Raw genomic sequence first — 16,601 nt, 5'->3', positions numbered from 1 at the left:
CACCCCAGGAGACAATGTCTGTCTGCGTTCATCACCCCAGGGCCAGGCGCCAGGCAACTAGGGACCACCCCTGTAGCCTAGAGCCTGCTCAAATTATTCAAACCAGCCAATCCTAAACTGTTCCCCCTGCCCCACCTTGCTTTTCCACAGAAACACCAAGGAAGGCTGTGGTTTAAACCTTGCCCTCACTCCTGTCTTCTGGCTCCTGACCACCCTGGTGTCTTCCCTGGTGGCCCTGCAAGGCATACCGTGCTTCCTGTCTCTAGGACCTGTGAGTATAATAAACTTTGTTTTCCTGAGCCTCTCCTGTGTCCCCTGCGGTGCCCACATGGACTCACTATCGCACAAAAGAACACAAAGCAGCCACTCACCAAGCTCCTGTCTCTTTTAATGGCTGAGCACAGGGCCCAGCAGGAAAGGCTGGAGCTCACGGAGTCAGATTCTGTGATTCCAGTTTTGGCTCAGTCACCCCCTAGCTGTGTGACCTCGGGAAAGTCACTTTCAACCTCTCAGAGCCTCAGTTTTCTTAGCTGTAAGATGAAGGTGATAATAATGACTTCTTATCTACCATGGCAAATACTTGTTATCTACCGTGTAGCACGTACGCCATTATGTACTGGTAGCAAATACTTGTTGCTACCGTTAGGGTTAAAGAATGGGAAGTGCTGGGCCCAGAGTAGCTATGAGTCTCTCACCTGTTCTCGCCCTAATTATGGGCTGGACAAGCTCTGGTATAAACAGTGACTCTGGGATTGAAGTAGACATGGAACATGGAGGTAAGGAAACACCAGAACTGAGGGAGCCAAGCTCACTTGTAAATGGTAACCAGACAGCAGGCGCTGGGCAAGGGCACAGCTGGGAGAGGCCAGGTATCCATTTATTCATCCATTCAACAGATGTTCACCATGCTCTATCGTGCACATGCTGGGTACTGTAATAGGACGCAGGGAGACCAAGAATAAGATGGGTACAGTCGTGAGAAGGGGACCAGTAGAAAGCAATACAATACAATGTGATATGTGCTCTGAAAGAGGGGTGCACTGGTGTGCTTTGGAAAAGGAGGAGGGCCCATCTCCTCGCCTGAGCATGGGAAGAGTGTCAGGGAAGGCTTTACAGATCATGCAAGCACTAAATGGAAGGCGTTAGCCAGATAGAAGGGCATTCCAGGCAGGTGGGAAAACAAAGGGCAAGACTTAGTGATTTGGGGGAACCCAGGGCATGAGTGTGGCTGGAGCTTAGGGGTTGAAAGAGAGACAGAAAGGTGCAGAGGCCCTGAGAGGCCAGAACATGAGTGGCTTTGTATGCCAGGCTAGGGAACTTGTAAACATTAGCCTGCGATAATGAGGAGCTATTGGTGGAGTTTTAGCAAGGAAAAGAAACGACTAAGCTTGTGTTTTATTACTTTGACTGCATTGTGGAGAAGGAGTGGGGCAGAGAGCGCTGCTGGGGGAAGCAGAGCCAGTGGGAGGCTCTTGCTCAGTTCAGGTGAGAAATGATGATAGGCTGCTCCGTGAATATGGCAACAGGCTGGACTGGTGGTTCCCATTTGGTTGCATGTCAGAATTACCTGGACAAATTAAAAATACAATACCCGTGCCCCATTCAACAAAATCCAGCATCCGTTTATGATTAAAACTCTTAGCAAAATCAGACATACCTCAATGTAATAAAAGCCATCTATGACAAACCCACAGCCAACATAATACTGAATGGGAAAGAGTTGAAAATATTTCCTCTGGAAACTGGAACAAGACAAGGATGCCCACTCTCACCATTCCTCTTCAACATAGTACTGGAAGCCCTAGCCAGAGCAGTCAGACAAGAGAAAGAAATAAAGGCCATCCACATTGGTAAAGAGGAAGTCAAATAGTCACTTTGCTGATGATATAATCATTTACCTCGAAAACCCTAAAGACTCCACCAGAAAGCTCCTAGAACTGATAAAAGAATTCAGCAAAGCTTCTGGACACAAGATTAATGTACACAAATCAGTAGCTGTTCTATAAACCGACAGTGACCAAGCAGAGGATCAGATCAAGAACTCAACTCTTTTTACAACAGCTGCAAAAATAAAATAAAATAAAATAATAAAATAAAATAAAATAAAATAAAATACTTAGAATTATACCTAACCAAGGAGGTGAAAGACCTCTACAAGGAAAACTATGAAACACTGCTGAAAGAAATAATAGACGGAGCAAACACATGGAAACTTATCCCATGCTTATGGATAGGTAGACTCAATATTGCGAAAATGGCTATACTGCCAAAGCAATCTACAAATTCAAGGCGATCAGCATCAAAACACTACCATTATTCTTCATAGAATTAGAAAGAACAATTCTAAGATTCATCTGGAACCAAAAAGGAGCTCACATAGCCAAAGCAAGACTAAGCAAAAAGAACAAATCTGGAGGCATCACAATACCTGATTTCAAACTATACTATAAGACCATAGTCACCAAAACAACATGGTACTGGTATAAAAATAGGCACATAGACCAATGGAACAAAATAGAGAACTCTGAAATAAACCCAAATACTTACAGCAAACTGATCTTTGACAAAGCAAACAAAATTATAAGGCAGGCAAAGAACACCCTTTTCAACAAGTGGTGCTGGGATAATTGGATAGCCACACGTGGGAGAATGAAACTGGGTCCTCATCTCTCATCTTATTCAAAAATCAACTCAAGATGGATTAAGGGCTTAAATCTAAGACCCAAACCTATAAAAATTCTAGAAGATAACATTGGAAAAACCCTTCTAGACATTGGCTTAGTCAAGGATTTTATGACCAAGAACCCAAAAGCAAATGCAAAGGTAAATAGCTAGGATTTATTTAAACTAAAGAGCATTTGCACAGCAAAAAGAACTGTAAGCGGAGTAAACAGACAACCCACAGAGTGGGAGAAAGCCTTCACAGTCTATACACCTGACAAAATAATAATATCCAGTATCTACAGCAAACTCAAACAAATCAGTAAGAATAAAACAAACAATCCCATCAAAAAGTGGGCTAAAGACATGAATAGACAGTTCTCAAAAGGAGACATATATATGGCCAACAAACATATGAAAAAATGCTCAATGTCACTAATGATGAGGGAAATGCAAATCAAAACCATAATGCAATACCACCTTACTCCTGCAAGAATGGCCATAATCAAAAAATTTAAAAAACTGTAGATGTTGGTACGGATGCGGTGACCAAGTAACACGTCTACGCTGCTGGTGGGAATGTAAACTAGTACAGCCATTATGAAAAACAGTGTGGAGATTCCTTAAAGAACTAAAAATAGAACTACCATTTGATCCAGCAATCCCACTACTGGGTATCTACCCAGAGGAAAATAAGTCATTATACGAAAAAGATACTTGCATATGTATGTTTATAGCAGCACAGTTCGCAATGGCAAAATTGTAGAACCAACCCAAGTGCCCATCAATCAATGAGTGGATAAAGAAACTATGTTATACATACATGATGGAATACTACTGAGCCATAAAAAGGAATGAATTAATGGCATTTGCAGCAACCTGGATGAGATTGGAGACTATTATTCCAAGTGAAGTAACTCAGGAATGGAAAACCAAACATGGTATGTTCTCAGTGATATGTGGGAGCTAAACTATGAGGATGCAAAGGCGTAAGAATGATACAACGGACTCTGGGGACTTTGGGGGAAGGGTGGGAGGGGCAAGGGATAAAAGACTACAAATAGGGTGCAGTGTGTACTACTCGGGTTATGGGTGCACCAAAATTGCACAAATCACCACTAAAGAACTTACTCATGGCCGGGTGCGGTGGCTCATGCCTGTAATCCCAGCATTTTGGGAGGCGGAGGTGGGCAGATCACAAGATCAGGAGATCGAGACCATCCTGGCTAACACGGTGAAACCCAGTCTCTACTAAAAAATACAAAAAATTAGCCGGGCGTGGTGGTGGGTGCCTGTAGTCCCAGCTACTCGGGAGGCTGAGGCAGGGGAATGGCATGAACCTGGGAGGTGGAGCTTGCAGTGAGCCAAGATCACACCACTGCACTCCAGTCTGGGTGACAGAGCAAGACTCCGTCTCAAAAAATATATATATGTGTGTATATATATTTATTTTGATATATATATGTGTATATATATTTTTTGATATATATATATACATATATATATACATATACATATATATATATATATACACACACACACACACACACACAACCAAACACCACCTGTACCCCAATTACCTATGGGAAAAAAATACCTATGCCCAGGCCTCATCCCAGAATACCTAAGGTGGGCTTGGGCATGGGTGTTCTAAAGAGCTCCCCAGGTGAATCTCACGTGCAGTTGAGGTGGCAGGCCACCGGGTGAGAGAAACAGGAAAGAGGACATATCTTCAGTGGTGTTTCTCAAAGTGTGGTCATTTCCCTCAGAATTACCTGAGAGTGTTTGTTAAAAGTGCAGGTTTCCCAGCCCCGTCACTGAACTAGTGAGTCTGCATCTCTGGAGCCGTGGTCTGGGAATCTGAATTCACAAAGCAGTGAGCCTTAAGCCCTGCAGGGTTGGAAAACCATTCATCTACAGACACCAAATAAAGGAAGGAAGCACCAACTCTAAGCAGACTGGTGGGCAGAACCTGGGAGGAGCAGAACTGGAGAGAACACCCATCAGAGGTCAGGAAGACACAGGGAAGAAGGGGCCTAGGAGCCACCCAGACAGCAATGGAACAAGCAAGGAGCAAGGAGGCTCCTTCTGGACCATTCAGGGGTTTCCATAGCACACTTGGGCTTGAGCACTGTATTAGTCTACTAGGGCTGCCATAGCAAACACCACGCACCGGGGGCTTAAACAACAGGAATTTATTTTCCCTCGGTTCTGGATGCTGGAAGTCCAAGATCAAGGTATCCACAGGATTGCTTCCTTCTAAGGCCATTCCTTTGGCTTGTGGGTGGCTGTTCCTCCCTGTGTTTTCACAGGGTCTTCCCTCTGTGGGTGTCTGTGTCCTCATCTCTTCTTATAAAGATACCAGTCACAAGAGCCCACCCTAGTGACCTTGTTTCACCTTAATTATCTCTTTAAAGGCCCTATCTCCAAATACAATCACATTTTGATGTACTGGGGGTTAGGGCTTTGTATTAGTCCATTCTCACACTGCTATAAAGAAATACCCGAGACTTGGTAGTTTATAAAGGAAAGAGTTTTAATTGGCACACGGTTCTGAAGGCTGTACGGGAAGCATGATGGCATCTTCTTGGCTTCTGGGGAGGCCTCAGGAAACTTTCAATCATGGCAGAAGGCAAAGGGAAAGCACACATTGCATGGCTGGAGCAGGAGCAAGAGAGAGAGGAGGGAGGTGCGACACATTTTTAAACAACCGAATCTCATGAGCACTAATCACAAAGGGAATGGTGCTAAACCATTCATGAGAAATCCACCCCCATGATCCAATCACCTCCCTCCAACATTGAGTATAACCATTCAACATGGGATTTGGGCAGGGACAAAGATCCAAGTCATATCAGCTTCAACATATGAATTTTGTGGAGACACAATGCAGCCCATAACTGATATCTTAGAGCTGGAAAGGGAGATCGAGACATATGGGCCCTGACACCCACAGGAAAATAGATCAGAGGAATAGAAGGTTTCCACCAAGGGCAGATGAGAAAGCAGGTCTTCAGGAAGCCTCCGACAGGACGGAAGAGGCCACTGGAGCACCTCCTTCAGGGACTCAGTTGATTCTCTGTCAGGAAGATGAGGAAAAGGGAAAAAAGTTTTAATAAAAACTACAAGTAAAATATTACAGCAAAGAGTAAAGAAAGAACCGTGTTTACAGTTGAATGCAATAGATAAGTTATTTCATGGAAAATTCTCCATATTAAATACTTTGTATTAAAGCTCTAAATTGCCTCCAGGTGATGTTCTAGCAAAGAGCTTGCCTGTGTATAAGTCAATTTGAGCTTGCAGGCAGGGGAATGGACTGGGCTTCCACGGATTTTGGTATCCACGAGGGTCCTGGAACCAATCCCCCAGTACCAAGGGATGACTGTATCTCTTCCAAAAATTACTTTACATCTTCTGTTTAAGATCTTGTTCAGAATGAAATGGTCAATGTAGAATTTTTGCAGAAGATATATTTAAAACAATCTAAATGTTTGTCAGGGAAATAGTTAAATAAATTATTGTTCACTCATACGATGGCGTATCTTGCACCTATAAAAGGTGAGGTAGATTTATATGTATATAAAGGTGCAGAATAGTGTGAGTTGCAGAATAGTGTGATTCTATTATACTTAAAAATTAACTATGTGTGTGTGTATATATATATGAAAAAGTGGCCTCAAAGGATATTTACAGCAATGAATAATATGGTGGCCTTCCCAGTCTCCATTCCAACTATACCTCATCAGGTACTAGCCATTTATTTGGTTTGGGTGGAACTCACCCCTCATTCTTCAGAGGTTGGTCCTATTGTTGGAATCAATTAGGATAATCCCATCCTTTTTGCCACAGAGATTGATTCAGGAATGGGAACTGTTCCAATTATTTCTTGACATTCCCCAGGCTTTAATGATTGGCTTGTAAGTAGGCATATAACCAAATTTGATCCACTCAGAATGAAGCCTAGGACCTTCACTCCACCGTTGTTGAGTTTCTCTCTCTTCCCTCTCTTCCTTTTCTTTCCCTCCCTACCCATCTTCTCTCTGATAAAATATGTAGCCCTGTGGTCAGCTATGATACAACCTGAAGTGAGCCAGCCTCAGGATGCAGCTGATATCTTGGAAGCAGAGCAAGGAGATAGAAACGGAGTCTTTGATGACATAGTTGAGTGACTGAATTAAACAAATCCCAAAGCCTGCCCAAACTCTGGACTTTCAAGATCTCTTTACATTTTCTGTTTAAAGTGTTCAAAATGAAATAGTCAACATGGCATTGTTTGTAATAGCAAAACATTGGAAACAAATGTTCATTCACTCAGAAAATGATTAAGTAAATTATGAGAGGCAATACATTGTTTTACTGTTTTGTCCACTTTGAATTGAGCTTTTCCTTACTGGTAACATAGTTTGAACTGATAAATACCCCAAACTGTTACAAGTTTTTAACCTTGGGAATGGTGGTGGTGGAAGTGGGGGGTGAGCAGAGGGTTGATAGGGAAACTCTCGCAATTTTGTACTTCTGTTAAGTTTTAACTTTTTACAGTGAGCATACGTTGCTTTCTTTTAGAATTAAAAACTTTAAAAAATAAATGGAGAGTAAAATACAGAAACTTTTCACAAAATAGTTTGTGCCAAAGCAAATTTGGAAATATTTTTGTCTAGTCTTGGGCGGGGTGGGGTTAGTGCATGGAGGGGACCAAAGGAGACGCTTTAGGGGTACGGATCATACTCTGTTTATGGAAATGTTTCTGTGTGTGTTCACTTGGTGAACATTTGTTGAGTATAACCTTAAGATTTGTGTGCCCTCTTACATATGTGTTAAACTTCAATAAAATGTTTATATAAAATATTGCAGGCTTTTAGAGAGGGGTTAAAACATGTGTCAGGATTGAAATCACGTAATCTCGACAGCATCTGCCACACTGTACATACGAGATGGGAAGGGAAGGTTGTCTGTCATCTTTAGGAGGATGGTATAAAGTTACATTTTTTTTTTCCTCTGAAAGTTCACCCGTCTTAGCAGTTTCAAAGCTAGACCATAGGTTTCTCTTTATTTTTCTACTGATGGAGGGGGAAGGGAGGAGGCCTAGGAGGAAGAGGCAATCTCTGGGAACTGCTTCAGTGGCTGGATGTGAAGTCAGTCACAAATGACCTGGTCAGCTCAATTATCTAAGGCTTGAAGAGAGTAACTAAGCATTTACTCATTTGTTCCTTCAACAACCTTTTCTTTTTTCTGGGCACTCACACTCTGCCTGCATTCTGGTAGATGCCTGAAACACTATGATGAATAAACTGTTCTTGCCTCAAGACATTTTCCATCATGCAGAAAGAAATTGGTATATTAACAAACTTAAAGAAATACGGTGTTATAAGGGCTGCAATGGAAGTATGCGTAGAGTATCAGTAGAGAGAGAGAGGGAAAAATCGGAGCCCCTTTGTGGGTGGTGTTTCAGGAGGCAATGATCTAAGGGGTGGCAAGAAGGTGGAATGATCAGAGGTTGGTCACCTGCCGCTTTCAAGATGTGAGGAAGAGTGAGGTCAAGGGGAGGTATTTCTCCGATCCTGGCTTGAGATGATATGGTGGATGGTGCTGAAATTCTCCAATAAAGGGAGGTTGAAGATGTATAGATTTTGGGATTCTGCTTTTGGACATATTGAATTTGGGGAGTGGGCTTACTCAGCAGGAGATGTTCAAGGACAATTGGATTTGTGGGTCTGGGGCAAGAGGCCAGAGGGGTAGGAAGAAAATCATGGAGAGTAGATGCCATCCTTTTTTTTGATATATGAGCAGAAGAAAATGAAACAATTTTTTGAGCGTATGTAACTCCCTTTTCCCATATCAGATTCAGCTGACTTTGTTCTTTATTCCTTTTAGTCCCCTACTCCTCCATATCTCTGACATTTCCCATGGAGCTGAGTGAGATGACTCATTAGTTCTGCATAGTCAGTAGCCCCTAGCAACCTCTGACCGGTTTCAGTACAAACTGTTTAGCCAAAGCAGACTTATCCCTCCCAATATATGTGGTCATTCCAGATAAACATTTTTATAAATATTTATATTGTAAAATAGTATTGTAAAAACACAGATGCTAAAAATCACAGAAATCAAATGCATGGCTTAATAAATCGTTATGAAGCAAGTACCACCCAAATCAAGAAATACAACTCTCCCAGTCACCACAGAAGTTCCGTCAATATGCCCCATCCAAATTCTTTTCTTCCCCCACAATTAAGCATTACTCAGAGAAAACTGTGGATTTGTACACTTAACAAAGTTTTAGCTTATTTTTATGCCCACCATTGCCTTTTCCTGGGATGCCCTTCCACCCTTGTAAGTCAGTGTTAGAACTCACCACCATAAAGCATTTCTAGATTATATGTGTCAAATACCCACTATGTGTAGTCAGTGTAGTAAGGAATCCAAGAAAATAATGTGTCTTAGAACCTGCTCCCTCTCCTTACTGCATTACTAGCTACTTATATTTTATTTGATTTTCCCCCTTTTGTTAATTTTGTCCTGATATCCTTCTCTTCCTGACTCTATTATAGATTCTTTCAAAGTAGAAACAAAACATACTGCTTGTGTTTTCCAGATCCTTGCCATTCAGAGGCTGGTCTGTACACCAGCAGCACTGGCGTCACCAGGGAGCTTGTTATAACTGCAGAAAATTGGACCCCACTCCAGACCTGCGGAATTAAAATCTGCATTTTACCAAGATTGCTAGGTGATTCTTGTGTACTTTCAAGTTAAGAAGCCCTGCCCTTGAGCAGGGCTTTCTTATGCTTTGCTGTACATTGGAATCACTTGGAGATCTTTCAGAAACATTGAAGCCTGGGTCCCACCCCCAGAGATTCTGAGCTGTTTATCAGGGGTGGGTTGGCTTGAACATGAAGATTTTTTAAAGCATCCCAATAAGGTGACTAACTGTCTCAATTTCCCTGGGACTGAGAGAATTTTCCAGGACATGGCATTTTCAGTGCTAAAACCAGGAATATCTCGGGCCAATCAGGGTGAGTTTGTTGCCCTGTCCCTGGTGATTGTAAAGTTGAGACCCACTGCTGATGAGAATGCACAGTAAAGGCTGGTAATGCAGAACTATGCTATTCTGTTTAGACTGAACTATGCTATTCTGTTTAGACTGCAAGTCTCTTAAAGGCTGAAATGACATTTAAACGTTCTTTTTGTATGTATATTTTCCACATGAAGCCTCTTAATAATGCTATAATCAACATGATATTTCTCCGAATGCTCTATAGTCATATCTCAAGTTTATACTTTTTTCCCCATGATAAAGAGAGTTAATAAATTTAAGATTCACACCTTCAGGCATGTGGACATACACACACTTCCCTCTTTCCGAGTGAAGATCTTAGAGCCCTTCCTATAAATGCTGTTAGAGTTGACCTTGGCAGCCAGCTCAGATACTGTAGTACTGGACAGGTCCTCACTCAGCCCCAGCCCTGGAGTCCATGCCTGCAAGGGTTCCACACCCTAGCTCTCGAGTGTTGCTTATGTGTCTTCAAGACATGCAAAAGATGAATATGTTTATATTTGGTTTTCCAGAGTCCATACAAGAAGCGAAGTAAAGTAACTATATACCTTAACCTGAAATCTCATGGAGCTGTATCAGGTGCAGAAGCCATGCTCTTGGCCATCTGTAGATTCTTCCATAGAGGCTGTGCACGGTAGTGGATAAAAGCAGACCTCAGGAGTGAGACTCAGTTTCCTTATCTTTACAACAGGGATACTAATAATACCATATCTGATTTCTAGGACTATGAGGACTATGTGATTTCTTACGTGCAGTTTCATTAGAATACTCATGACCCTTAGCAAGTGGCTCCACCAGAGATAACTGTGACGTTTATTCCCAGTGGAGGCTCTTATGTCTAATGTGTTTCCTTTGACTTCTTGGTCTTTCTTCTTTTCCCTATGTATATTCCTGAAATTAGGGCTCTGGGGACATTTACTAAAAATGTTAAAAAGTAGATAAGAACAAAAAAGATACCACTCGATTTCTTATAGTCTTTCAGCTGTCAGGTGTTATGACCATGTGCTCTTACCCATATATTACTTTCTTTTATTTTTTATTTTTTTAACTTTTATTTTAGGCTTGGGGGTACAGGTGAAGGTTTTTTACATAGGTAAACACGTGTCACCAGGGATGTTGTACAGATTATTTCATCATCCAGGTATTAAGTGCAGTACCCAATGGTTATCTTTTCTGCAGCTGGGCATGGTGGCTCACACCTGTAGTCACAACACTTTGGGAGGCTGAGGCGGGCAGATCACTTGAGGTCAGGAGTTCAAGACTAGCCTGGATGACATGGGTGGCAGGGGCATGGTGATCCTCAGACCACAGGTGGAGTGCTCGGGTAAAGGGTGGCAGCAGCTGCACTGAGGCCCTGCCACTGGAGAGGGTGGGATCATCCTCAGCGGTCACAGCCTGGGCCAGAAGGTAGGGAAAGCACATCTCTCTCAGGCTTCAGTTCCAGTAGGGCTTGTTCCCCACTCCAGCAGTAGTAGCCTGTTCGTAGTTTATGCCCCTTCCTGGCTGTAGGAGCTCCCACCCAGCTGGCGACTAAGACCAAGCAGCAACCCACACCCTGCTTGCATCCCAGTCTCTGTCCCAGTGGCACTCACTTCTTGGCACCAACAGCTGCTGCCTACACCTTGCTTCTTTTTAGCTCTGGCTGTGGGACAACTTCCAGCTTGCTCCCCAGTCCCAGCAGCAACAGAGTCTCTGTAATGCCTCAGCCTTGGCATTGCTGGGCCGCAGGACAGTATGTAGTCTGCCAAAGGCTAGGTCTGAAACTGGCACCTTGCCATAGCTGCTTAGGCTCAGAAAGGGTGTGGGACCCAATGTGAGCTCCCTCCCTGGAATGGTTCCATCCCATGATCTCCTTGCGGCCCCCTATGTTAGTTTCAGGAGTTGGGAGGGTTGAGGGACTCTCTTGTGGCAGGATTGTAGGATTCCATGGTGGGGATGTGGGCCTCTGGAAGTCACTCATCCTTCCTTTCCATGCCTTGGGAAGTTACTCCTGCTTCCAGTTCATCCCCTGCAGACAGGCTGTCTCTCTCCCTTCTTACCTGCTTTCTGGTAGTTCTTGTTAGTTCTCTGTTGAATTCTGACATTCTCTCTTGGATGGTGTATTCAAAGTATGACTGTCTATACACACTAAGTGGAAGAGGCAGGCATGAAATGCTTCTAATCAGCCATCTTGAAGCCTCTCCTCAGCTTTCCTTTTTTAGAACAGTGTCATATTTGCATAAAGTTGAGAAGATTAGAAAGTTCCATGTACCTTGCACCCAGTGTGCCCATTACTAACAGATGTGCACAGTTTTTCCAAGTAGTAAACCATAACTGAGACATTACTAACTGAGGTCCATACTTTATTCAGAATTCCTTGATTTTTGCCTAATGTCCTTCTTCTGTTCCAGGATCTCATCCACAATGCCATATTTCAGCTAGTGGTTGTGTCTCCTCAGGATCTTCTTGGTTGTAATGGTCCAGTCTCCCTTTTTATACGAACTGTTTTGTTTGGTTATTTATTTACTGACTTATTTATTTTTTGAGATGAAGTCTCACTCTGTCGCCCAGGCTGGAGTGCAGTGGCACAATCTTGGCTCACTGCAGCCTCTGCCTCCTGGGTTAAGCAATTCTCTTGCCTCAGCCTCCCGAGTAGCTGGGATTACAGGTGTGCGGCGCCAGGCCTGGCTAATTTTTGCATTTTTGGTAGAGACAGGGTTTCACCATGTTGACCAGGCTGGTCTTGAACTCCTGGCCTCAAGTTATCCTCTCGCCTTAGCCTCCCAAAGTGCTGGGATTACAGGCGTGAACCATAGTGCCCAGCCCCAACTGTTTTAGATTATTCACTATTGTGATTATGAAATGAATTCATGGCTAATGTATATACACATAGTTGAAAAATCAATATAATGATCTCCATTATAATAGAGGAATAAAAGTAAAGCAATACATAATTAATATTTAAATGCTCACTCAGAGCTACACCAGAGGTCATAAATAAGTAGTCAGATATTTGTACCAATTTATAATTTAAGAACAGAAAGACAGGCACTCTGGAATATTTTTTACACTTTTTCTTTATATTACTGTTATTTTGAAACGGGAGCTGAAGAAGTATACACATACGGAATTACTGGGCCTGTGGGCATCATATATGTGTTGATTGCTGAAACAGATGCCATGAATGGAACTGGCTTCTGTGTCCTGATTTTCCGAAGTGGTAAACAGAGTACCATCCCTTCCTAGACTTATACGGTAGTTGCATTTCCAGAAAGTCCTGTGTGTATTCACAAGATGCAAAAACATTTTGTGTTTATATGTAAAACAAAGTTAAAGTTCCAATGTAATTAGATGCACATTTTAACGGAAGCAAAGGTCAGGTCTGACATATGAAAGCTATGTGGGAAACAGACAGTCTCCTGCATCTGGGGCCACCCCCAACTAAATGTCAGTGGCCCCCTCCTCCCATCACTGTGACCAATGAAAGTACCTGCAAATTTCCAAAATGCCCCCTAGGGGGCAGTACCCCTGTGGATTATGGTGGTGGGCAGAGGTCGACAAGGCAGATGGGCCTGCGTTTGTTCATCTGTGAAATGAGGACAGCAGTAGCTGAATGAGAGAGACAATGCATGTAAAACACTTAGCTAGGTGCCTGGCACCATGGTATGTCCTCCAGAAATGTAAGCTAGTGTTATCTTCCAGTTAATCAGCAGTGATTGTTTGAGGGGACACTGTATCCCTGACACCCAGGCAGGTGTGTGTGAGGAAGGAATGCACATCAGGAAAGCACCACTATCCCTGCTCCACACATGAAATAAATGGTGAATTATTAATCAATTACACTTTAGAAAAAGGAGCACCCAGAGGGGAGCTGGAATCAGAGAAATCTTTCTGGAAAAGACAATAGTGGCTTGTTTAATCAGGGCAGCTGGAACATGATGGGAAATATATTTATTCCATGAATAACAAACGACTCCTAGATCCTTGCTTCTCAAAGTGTGGTCTTCAGACCTGCAGCATCAGCAGCATCGGGAGGTTTATTAGAAACAGAATCTCAGCCTGGTGGAAAACAAAAAAAAAGAAAAGAAACTTTTAATCTGAGGAAGGCAAGCCCCTTTACATTATCAGCCCCAGAGACTTACTGGAATGAAACAGCAGCAAGTGACAACCTTGAGTGAAATAATGATTGCTGGAAGCCGCTGACTATGTAGGCTCTAGACTAATTTATGCCAAGTAGCCATAAAATGACCATACACTGGACACCATAACTCCTACCCGACAGTTCAACAATCTGTAGCCAATCACTAACCCAAGTTATCTCTGCAAACCAATGAGGATACCTGTCACACAACTTTGTATCAGTCCTCTCTTTGCTCCCTTTGCCTTTAAAAACCTGCTTATAACAGAGGCTAATGGAGCACTCCTCAAGGCAACTTAGAAATGTCCTGGGTAGCTGTCCTTATTTGGGCTCAAGCAAATTCTTTCAATTATATTTTGTGCCTCAGCCTCTTCCTTTTAGGTTGACAGCCTCTATCCCAGACCAACTAAATTAGAATTAGCATTTTAAGAAGAATTGCGGGTGTTCATTGGCACACTCACCTTTGAGATGTGCTGGACTTACAGAACCAACTGAGGAACCAGAGGAAAGAAGAATGACACCAGCTCTTCTGGTGAGAATCTGCTGCAGACTGTGTGTGTGTGTATGCATGTGTATGTGTGTGTGTGTGTGTGAAGGGCACAGAGCTAGATGGTCCATATTGTGGAGAGTAATCACAAAGGGTGGTTGCAGAATAATTGACATCAGAATGTGTGTTGGAGGCCGGGGGGGTGAGAGGGGTTTAAAGGAAGGTTCTCAGCCAGACCCCAGATCTATTGAACCAGAATCTCAGAAACCCAGGGAGGAATAATTTTTTTTAAGCCCCCAGATGACTCTTAGAATGGGGAAGGGCCCTACAAAATACCCATGCCAAGGTCTCAGCCCAGAACGATTACATTAAATATGATACCAGAATCTCTAGCAGTCAAAGCTTGGGTATTTTTGTTCTTAGACTCCCCAACCAGTTGAGAGCCATTGACAGGGGGATTAAATGGGATAGACTGGAGGGAAAAAGTGGAGGAGATGACTCTGCAAATATATCTGAAGGATGTTCTATCTTAGAGGATAGAACCAGGATTAATGGGTAGAGATTTTCATTGTCTTTATCCAAGTAATCATAGCATTTTTCTTTTTCTTTGCAGCAGGAAGGGATCTTTGAAATGACCTAGTTTCAACTCTTTCAGTTTGTAGTTGAAGAAATTAGCGGTCAACAAGGTAAAGTGAGTTGGTCAAGGTCAACTCAGATCTTCTCATTCCAATCCAGCAACAACAATAATAACAGCAGCCACAAAACAAAATAAGACCCCTCTCCCCATTTCTGGTGGTATTTCCAGTGCACCACAAAGGCATTGAAATCCTACTCTCATTTCAATCACAAGCAAAGCAGACATGAAAAAGGAAAAGGGTGACTCTTCAAGAAATGAGGGGGACTCCTTTAAATGAGAAATTGACATTTTGGAGTACCCAGATTAAATTCAGAGACTGAATCAATCTAAAGTCGAAAGCCAGACTCTAGAGCTTGGATGTTGATACCATTGAAACGGTAGGGGCAGAAAAGGTGTGATGCCTTTCCTCCCCACCATAAGGGGCACCGCTAACATGCTTATAACAAAAGATAGGTTAATAAGAGAAAAGTGTAACAAATTTATTGAATCAAAGTTTTATGTGATACAGGAGCCTTCAGAAATGAAGACAGAAAGACTCAGGGAAAACTGCCTGTTTTTATGCTTAGATTCAGTGAAGAATGGACAGCCCTATAGAAATGCAATTGGACAAAGGGTGTGATCTAATGGTAATAGACTGACAGGTGAACCCAGCGAGGCCTGTTCAGATTCTTCTTGGCCTCTCTGTGCAGCATGTAGAGAGCAGGACCTCTTCTGGAATGAGGATCTTCTATCTACCATCAGACAAAGTAGGTCTGAGTAGTTCTTCATGGCCAGCTCCTACACAGAAAGGCAGGGGACCAGGGAGGTTGGAGTACTATTTCTTGGTTGTATGACCACCGTGGGGAAGAGGAATTCTGGTTTCTATGAATTGCTTAGTGGGGAGAAAGTCGGGCGGGAGACAGAGACTTTGTTTCTAAGGCGGCTTCAGAGGCCTGTTTAGTTTTATAGTTCAAACTTAGCATACCAAAGTGCCATACGTTGGAGTATACTTTTCTGAGCCCCAACAAATCCAAACTGAATTTATTAAACAGCAGGTCCTCTTTTGCTCCTCTGTGGGCATCAAGAGAGCTGGCGTGTGCCCTGCTGGGGACTCTCACTGGTGAGACCAGCCCCACCGCACAAAATGAATGAAGAGCTGCAGGGATCAGAGTTGGGGAGACTTCTCGTAGGAGGCAGGCTTCCATGGATTTCCGAAGATCACACAAGACTTAGCATGAGCAGAGGGGAGCGAACTGTATGGGACGAAGGCCCAGGAAGAGTCGAAATGGGGAAGCCTCGGAGTTCAAGCATCTTCTAGAGCGCCCGCTGTCCTAAAGATACCCCATCCTTGGCTAAATGGGCGCTCCAGGGAGAAATTGGCAGGAGTGTTAAAGCTCCTAGAAGGACGGAGAGCGACGGGCTTGGGGACAGATGAACCCTTTTTCTCTGGATGAGTAGTGAGAATGGCGGCCCAGGCGAAGACCCTGTACAGCCTCTGAAGCCTGTGCAGCTCCAGAAGAGAAAGATGCTAAATTAGGGGCGCTGTCTGCAACCCACGCGCGGCCGCGGGCTTCGCGGACCGCAGAGGAATCCAGCGGGAGGGGTCCCCTCTGGGCACCATCCCGCGGCGCAGGTGGGGCGGGTCCCCGCTACGCCCTAGCCAAGCTCTGCC

At 43.4% G+C, this 16,601-nt stretch overlaps 1 protein-coding gene across 1 annotated transcript in view; it reads left to right on the top strand.

The window, feature by feature from the left end:
• Positions 1 to 229: 229 nt before the first annotated feature.
• TMEM163 (transmembrane protein 163) overlaps positions 230 to 16,601 on the top strand; it is a 279,577-nt gene continuing 263,205 nt past the window's right edge. The window contains exon 1 of the mRNA XM_011937717.1: positions 230 to 271. The gene's annotated coding sequence lies outside the window, so the exon portion shown is untranslated. The remainder of the gene's footprint in view (positions 272 to 16,601) is intronic.

The sequence above is a fragment of the Colobus angolensis genome, unplaced genomic scaffold (genome assembly GCF_000951035.1).
Source record: "Colobus angolensis palliatus isolate OR3802 unplaced genomic scaffold, Cang.pa_1.0 Scaffold168, whole genome shotgun sequence".
Lineage (NCBI taxonomy): Eukaryota > Metazoa > Chordata > Mammalia > Primates > Cercopithecidae > Colobus > Colobus angolensis.
This window is presented reverse-complemented; position numbering and strand designations above follow the sequence as displayed.